At 41.1% G+C, this 8,609-nt stretch overlaps 1 pseudogene; it reads right to left on the bottom strand.

The window, feature by feature from the left end:
- Positions 1 to 2,950: 2,950 nt before the first annotated feature.
- Positions 2,951 to 5,830, bottom strand: LOC120286720 (annotated as a pseudogene).
- Between the last annotated feature and the right edge of the window lie 2,779 nt (positions 5,831 to 8,609).

The raw sequence follows: 8,609 nt of genomic DNA, 5'->3' as shown, positions 1-8,609 counted from the left end.
TCAACGCGGACAGTGATTTTCGTTTGAAAAATTTCGCAAGCTAGCAATTTCTCAACATCATTAGTACTTTTAATACAGAAAATTAAGGAGTTTTATTTAATTAGCCATATCTATAGCTATCATTATTCTTACGTGGTCGCTAACTTTTCTTCATGGTCGCCCGAGTCTCAATGCAAGTTAATTATGTCCAGACAAGGACAATAGGCGCAATTTCAAAAAAATTGAATAGTCCACTAATTTGTTAAAAGAAAGCAAATTTGGGTCGGACATGTCTTTGGCTCTCTTTGTCCGTTTCGTATTTTCGTCGCTGGGAAGACATGCCATCCAGAAGGTGTCTCGACGCGACTTTGACTTTCAATCTCTTTCGAGAAGGGTGTTTAAATTGACCAGAATATATTAAATCGGGAGCTTATTTCTACAGACACACGGAACCTTGTACATGCATAAGATTAGTGACGATTGTAGTAATTAATTAATTAATTAAATGAGGCGGCAGATAGAATCGACAGTAAAATAAAGGGGTCATTAATATCTGGTGATCTTGGTACACGATTCGCGCGGCCCGTCTCGCCAAATGGACGAAAAAGATCGAACCTTTATTCACTTGCCCGCGTGATGCTAGACGATCTTTCAATCCAGCGCGAAGCTGACGTGGCGTGACGTGCGACACGTGTCGGAGTGGGTTGAAAGTTCGCCAAATCAGCTCACCGAGTGGAGCCCCCGTCGTCGTCCTCCCTTCCCCATCACACTTCGTCTTCCCCTGTCTTTCAGATCCCACAAAGCTGTTTGATTCCTTCCTCTTTGCTTGCGGCTTTTTCTTGGCGTTGTTTTTACTTTCATGGCACGGTACCGCCCGTTTTATTATCTCTCGGAAACGTCCGCCCGTTTTCGACATTCCTTCTGCTTTACCGACCTCTTCGATGGTGCTTGCTGCATCTTCCGCATGTCCCGCGTTGCCGATGATAAACTGTATTTTTCCACCTTCCTCCTGCGCCTTTGTTTGACCAGGCGGTTTGTTTATTCTTTCTTTCGCTTGTGGTTTGATGCGGTTCTTCAACTACGAATCTTAGCCCACGAGTTTCCAGAGAGGCAGTTGATTGTCGTGTTTGAATTCCTTTTTGGGAAGAGCCAAGACAAGAGAGTTGCTGTTGTAGTTGTGATTGCTGTAGGTGACTAGTTAGTTTGCAATCAGGAGTTGTTACAGTTGAAGAGGGGTCAGAGAATTCAGTTCACCTATTGTTCGATCATAAAGGGAGAAACTAAAATTTCACGCTGTTGCTGTTAATTAGGATCGCAGTCAAGATGCTGTCTTTGGGCTTGCAGTTTGTTGAAGGACGCGAAACCGCTTGGAATTGGCTGAAGGTAATTCCATTAATGCCAGCGGACCACATTGACTTCTTATTTATTTTACCTAAACGAGCCAATGATGCTTTCCCTTGATTTGAGCTGATACAACATAGATTGTTGCTGGCTTATTGCAAAACTACAATTGAAACGAAGAATTGAGAGCATTTGTAACTTCTCCGATTCTTTTTGTTGCTGCTTCTGGTTTTTCAAGAGTTTTGCTTTTGCCCTATAATATTTGGATGCCTTCTGCCTTATCTAATGTGGCATTCTTCTCTCTAATAGATCAATCATTGAATGCAGGAAAAATTGGGAGTACATTGCAAAAACATGGGGTTCTGGGGTTCTCATCAGACGGTTTGTCAGTTCAATTGTCTCACTGGTATGTCATCCCATCACTTGCGCGCCCGTGGGTTCGTGTGGGTTCAAACATCTTAAAAGGGGGAAGGATTTTTTCAGTAAAAGCGAACGAATAGTTAGCTCTGTACTCATGGCAAAAGTTGTGTGTTTTCTAGACTGCATGCTAATGTTCTTCGATACGGTATTTTTCCCTTTCTTTCTGTCGTTATGCAACGAACGTGGTCAATTCCTTGAGTTGACCCTGCTTTTCATCACTTGTCTAGTTTGCATCATTTGAGAAAGCCAGGGAAGTGGAGGACTTCTTTTGCAACCTGCTCGCAGTCTTCCATTGCACGGACACTGAAGCAGAGCATCGAGCGGGTGAACATCAATGCACACTGGGTTCAAAGCATTCAGAACGAAGAAAATTTTGCCGAGACGGTGGATGAGCTGTTATATGGGTAGAGCTAGATTCTCTTTTTATGGTTTGATGCTTAATGGTTTGTAAGGAAAACATTTAAAGTGATATTTTATCCTTGTCTATGCTTAACTTATCTCAATATTTGTGAATGTAATAAACATGCTCATGCTTCAAGTGTCTGAATGTTCAATCCATTCTGCTACTACCCCCAAAGCGTAAATTTTGCCACTCTCGAACGTACATCCTCTGGAGGAATGAGCAAATTCTATGAAGTCCAGCCGAGCCCAGTGCTTCTTTTACCCTTTGATTAGCCAGTGATGACTGGCAAAAACTATCATTGCCCAAATCCAGTAATACAACAGTGCATGGGTACTCTCTACGGCTTGCACTGCAAGAAACTTAATATGGTGTTCTATTGCAGATGAGCACTGCTAAAACATCGAAAAAATTAACTAGTTGAGCTTATCTTTCTCTGCACTCGCAAAGTAACCTAAAACTATGCCATTGTGAACATGGAAGATTGTGAAAACTCTGGGAAGAGGTATCCGCCTATTTCAGGCTATTTCTCAGCATCAGAATTCGTCTTCAATTCATGTACCACACATTATTAACATAACACAAAGTCCTCGTTAAACCCTCCAGATCTACCCAACTATGATGAATGTAATTGCTCGCAATGTCAAAACAGCGAGGTCATCACAATCTCAGTCACTACAACCAATATTAGCTGCCATGTACAGAAGCCAGTAATAGGCAGTGTGTAGCAAGGAGCATGTTCCCGCAGTACATTAAGAACAATACTCAGAATCGTAAAGCTCCGGGATAAAAACATAGGGCTAACTTATCCGACCTTACGCAGCTTTATATACTACAGTCAAAGAACAAGAATCAATATTAAGAAGCCGGTATACGAATCATGTCTTGCTCTTGAACTTCCTTTGAGCTTTCAAATCTACAACGATCACTGTGATGTTGTCCTTGCTTCCTTTGGAGAGCACATTTGAGAGGTACTCAGCTGCCGCTTGAGCTGCGGGGTCCACCACCTCACCCTTATTGGGAAGATGCAGACCCCATTCTTCTTGTGCCATAGAAGTAATCTCTTTCGAGCCAAATCACATGCCTCCTCATTTGTCATCACATCCCATAAACCATCACTTGCCAAAACAAGGCATTCGTCTTCCTTGTTCGGGGAACGAACACCACTTCTGGTTCTGGGATGATCCAAGGTTTCAGGTATCTATCACCTACAGCCCAAAAAGATAGTCCCACTCAGTAATCGATCAGGTAGCACACATATCTGTTTGGGATTTCACATCTATCTGACCACTAGATTGTGTCAATTCATGGTCATTTTATGACCTTAGGTCAAGTTCTAGTATTGCAGAATCCTGAATGAATATGAAATTTCATATTTCAGAGTAGAAAGATTGAGCACAAATGATCCTCCAATCGGAACTCCCAACCAAAAGCATGTGAAAATCAATTTATAACTGGAAAGGAAGCCAATAAACTTCCTTCAAGACAATCAACATTGACTAAAACACAGAACTCCACGGAAGAGAATCCTAAGAAAATTTGAAGAGTTGAGATGCTCAATTAACAGAGTGGAGCCAGAACAAAGTCAATTCCAAAGAGTGAGGACAATATCTAGCGGCCCTTGTCTTCGCAAGACGAGATTAAAAAAAGAATAACAAGACTAAGACCAAACAAAGTCTGGGGTCACAGGTAAACAGTAGACACTTATTACAACGTAAGCTCATAAATTTTGATGGACCTTTGATATGGCACTGGATGGTTTCTACTTTCAACATTCAACACAGAAAGAGTTCTCTATCAATTTTTTGGACATACTTTTAGCCTAAACATGTAAAGAAGGAGAGACTGGATCAAATATAGAGATTATCATCACAAGAACTCCAACTTATTGCCAGCAAGTAAAGGGACATTTTGCTAGGATAGGATCACATTTATTTTCCTAACTAAACAAGCTGAGTATAGCCATTAGATCCATATTGATACGCAGACTTCCTCCACAGGTTAGCTCTTCAACATCATGATCATGTTAAGAGAAAAAGTCGGTAATTCAAGTCCCATCTAAAGTGGGAGACCGAGGGAACAGGAAAAATCAAATAGACAAATCAAGCCCTTTTTACAGGAAAATATAATATCAAAAAGAGGCTACGAAAAAGTTTCTTACCAATGACCCTGTTGCCAGAACACCAAAGACACGATGACCATTCCACTGAATCACCTTTTCCTCCGGCTGCTTCGATCCTAGCATATTCATCTTCCCGATTTGGCTGCCAAAGCATGATTAACCAAAATGAAATTAAAAAAAACAACACACTTCAATCATGTAGATGCTCAGTAGGAGGTTTCTACCTTATGATCCACTGAAAGTGCAATGGGTTCTTTTCCACGATAAAGAACTGCTCTGGAATCTCCACAATTTGCCACAACTATATGTGATGAACAGATCATCGCAACAACAGCAGTAGAGCCAACTGTCTCGGGGCAACAGGTTCAGTGCTGAATTTGCCGCTGACTGCATCAACCTTAACAAAGCACTTTGTGAATGCCTTCCTCCATAATTCTTGGCAACCATCCATTAAATTGCCATTAGTTAAGTGATCCCTGACGCACTCTATTTCAGCCAATGCCAAATGAACACGCTCGACAGTAATCCGCAACCTAAAAATGAACAAACAATCAATAAGTAAAAATTGTAGAGGTACAATTTTTTTCTTTTTATAAGTTGGTTACTAAAAATTTTAAGAAAATACTCCAAAAAAGACAATTATTCAGATAAAAAACATAAAAATGAAGTACCTGCAAACCTCCATGTCCATCATAAACTCCGAAGAAATGAGCAGTCTGCTCACTCACATAATCACTGATGCCATCATGGGCTGGACCACCAACCAGCATCTGGATAGGAATCTTTAGAAACTGAGGCACACCCTGACTGCATCTTCCATCTCAGGTCTTCTGCCGCACAGCGAAGTGAATCCCCAAAGGGCCACATTCCACCTCAAAACACTTCGCCCAACAGTCGCATTCACTTGTTTGCCTTGGGGCAACTGAACTACAACAGCGGAAGATTGGGAACTCAAACTGCTCCTGACATCTTCCTCGAGGCTTACTGCAACAGAGAGGTCCATTGGTCATCTCTCTCTCTACATTCACCTCCTCCACTTCAGGCGCCCTTTGGCAAGAATATTGACACTGCAAACACTCTTCTCAACATCTAAGCACCTAGGTGTTTCTATTTCAGAATTAGCATCAACAATTAGGAAATCTTCTGCACATAAGCTACTAGTCTCACTTGTCACTGAAAGAGAACACGAACTATCAAGGAATCGATCACCCTCCAATGATAAGGAATCATCTTCACTTTCCTGGGCAATCACATCACCAGTAGCCATCCAGTCAGTTTTGTCATCAGTCATCATATCCAGCAAAGGTATTTCGTTACCTTTTTTCCTCTCCTGGAACTGACACTGCTACAATCCTAACCTCATTATCCAAATCACCACAGCTAGAGTCATCTTCTTCACCAGAAACCACCTCTGTTGTATCCTTCATCACAGAATCGGACAGTGAACCTGAAGTATTCGCCATCAAATTTAACCTTGACATGTCCATGTCGCTTACCCTTCTTGTATGATCAGAGCCAGAATTATCTACTCTAAATAGCACCAAATCCGCCAGAGACATCTCCTACATCAAAATCCTTAGCCCAAACAAAGAAAAAGTCTCCCTCAAAACCCTCAGAAAACAAACAACCTTCCATTTTTCAACTAAATCATCAACTTCATCACTCTAAGAAATATTCAGAAAGATCATCTGCACCATTCAACTGTCCATTTTCCATGCCCAAGAGCCAACACCAGAGAAGAAGCTAGTCCATGCTTGCCGACATTGAAGTTGGTGAAAAGTGTTGAGAAATGCAAAAGGGTAATTATATCTGGCCCTGTAGAGAATTTAAACCAGACAGGTACGGTAGACCTCTAATAAAGCCTTATCAACTTCCTTCTCTGAGTCTTCTTTATCCACATCCATCAACTACAATGAAAGCGAAATAACCAGAAAAGAAAGGATGGTCTTAAATCCTCAAAAGCAAGGATTGCAGAACAAAACCCGATAATTGAAACCAACCACTTATCTCCAAACACAAGAAAGAGAAAGCGAAAGGGTCATGAGAAAGTGAGCCAAGAAAGGGTAGAAGTCCCAAGAATCACAGGGAAACCCTAAAAGATATGCCCTTTTCCTCTTACTACTTGAGTTCCCTGGATCTGAGGCAACCCACTTCAACCTATTGCAAATTGACTCTCTCTCTCTCTCTCTCTCACTCTCTCTCTCTCTTTCTCTCTCTCTCTCTCTAACCTCTCTTTTCTATCTCTCATATATGTATCACAATTAAACGAGAAAAGGAACTTGTAGGAAAGGCAAAGAAAGACTTGCTACCAAATTTCTTCAACTGTAAAAAGCGCCTCCTCCGCGCTCTCTCTCTACACCTCTTGCAGAGACCTCTAAAATCTGAAATCTTAAAGCCAGAAGCTTTCAGGGAAGAACCACGCAACCAGGCTCGGACGTTGCCAAGAATCACAATACAACAGCTCAAATACGATCACAACAGTTAAAAGAACTCAACTTTCACTCCTTTCTCTTTTTTCAAGAACTGAAAGGGAAAGGAACCACAGAGGAACTGAAGCAGCAGCGGGTGAAATAATTAAAGGGAAGATATTAAAACGGAGAAAAGAGGAGACCCAGGAGAGAGAGAGAGAGAGTGCGTGTGTCCAGAGAGAAAGAGAGAGAGATATGTTACACGTGTCGGATCTGGAAGAGCAAGTTAAAGCATCTCCACCCATTTTCATCCCATTTTTGCTTTTTTCTCCAATCCCTGTGCCTGTCCCTCTCTGTCCATTTCCATCCTTTGCCTTGCTTGAAGGGACCTTTCTTTGCCTTTTGTGTGCACACAATCAAAGAAGGGAAAACAATCTTCCCTCTTGGTTTAGGTTTTGCCCATTATTGTCAGGCACTGGAGTTCCTTTGGCAGATGTGAAATTTCCTGAAGCAAGCATCTTTTCTTTTTCATATGGGAACTGTTCACTTCTATTTCTCCTTCTGTGGGGCAAGTCAAATCCGTTGGGTGGTTCGCTTTCTCTCCCCGGTATGATCTAACGTATCAGGATGCTTCCCTTTCTCTCTATGAACCAGCTTTGATTCCCAAAAAAAAACCTCGACATGCAATCTAATCGCCTTAATCGAAAACTTTGTGGGTATCATTCTTAGGGTCTCGTGGGTCATTCACAGCTTTCTTTTTATGCTAGACTTATAACTTAATTTTCTTCTATATGTGTTTAAATTTTAAGTCGGGCAGACATGTCATCTAAAAAGTACTTTAAATAGTTAATTGTATAAATATAGAGATCTTGATCAATCATCTTTTGTTACTTTCCGATTCGCATCCTCACGAAATCTTTCATATTATTTTCATGCCCATCTTTATCCAGAAAATTCACATATAGTCTATGACACATTATTCTTATTCCAATCTTCTCTCGCCACTGACCCCTTAAAGAGAAATTCTCCGTGACTCCAATCGACAAAAAGGGAGGAGTCACTTGTTATTATTGATGTCGTTATTGCTATTGGCATTTTCACCTTCTTATCACTGTCATAAAATCTATACTGCCCCCCCCTCACATGCACCCAAATAATTTGAACCCCCGAGAAAAAGAAACTCCTGGCGTGTGCCCATCGCTGGTGAGCACATGGTGCCCAAGCAATCAGCCCTCAATCAGATAAAACTCCATCACCGGTCAAAATCACTTTAGAAAAAGACTGATTAGAACAGTTTCTTGGTAACTTCTTTTGAAAGGGAGCTTTTTGCTGCTTTTACTAAACAAGGAGATGGAAACAAGAGGAATTCCATGGGTCGAAGGGAAAAAGGTCCTGTCTGTTTCTAGAAGTTAATTATAGCAAAAGATAGGGAGTTGATTGGTGGGGAGGCATGGCTCCCCTCGTGACGACGTCTGCAGTGAAATAGAAAGAGATTTGATGTAATTGTCAGTCTTTTCTTACGAAATTAGGCACTGCTTTCCTTTGACTTGGATTTGTATTATATTGGGTGCTGAGAGAGACTTGGCTTTGGCTCTAGAATGACTCCAATGAAAGTCAAAACCTGGCCTGATTGGCTTCCAAATGGGGTAATTAATTGGATTTATTGAGGGGCAAAAGGGCGAGAAGATGAAAAGGATAATAGACTCGAGCAAAATCGATGATGGACCTAAATAATATAAAAATATAAGGTATTTGTTGGGAAGTATTTGTTTATTACGTGACAATCTTATCGCGCTTTAGGTGAGTTTCCACCAGATTTTCATGTGATTTAGCGGTTTCCTAGTTTTATAAAAATAAAGGGCGCATTTAATTTTCCACGTTTTAGTGAACTTCACCCTTCTTCTCTGGTCAAAGTTTGACCCCAAATTCTAGTATAATA

The sequence above is a fragment of the Eucalyptus grandis genome, chromosome 1 (assembly GCF_016545825.1).
Source record: "Eucalyptus grandis isolate ANBG69807.140 chromosome 1, ASM1654582v1, whole genome shotgun sequence".
Taxonomy (NCBI): Eukaryota; Viridiplantae; Streptophyta; class Magnoliopsida; order Myrtales; family Myrtaceae; genus Eucalyptus; species Eucalyptus grandis.
The sequence above is the reverse complement of the archived record's forward strand: the minus strand, read 5'-3'. Positions and strand labels throughout refer to the sequence as shown.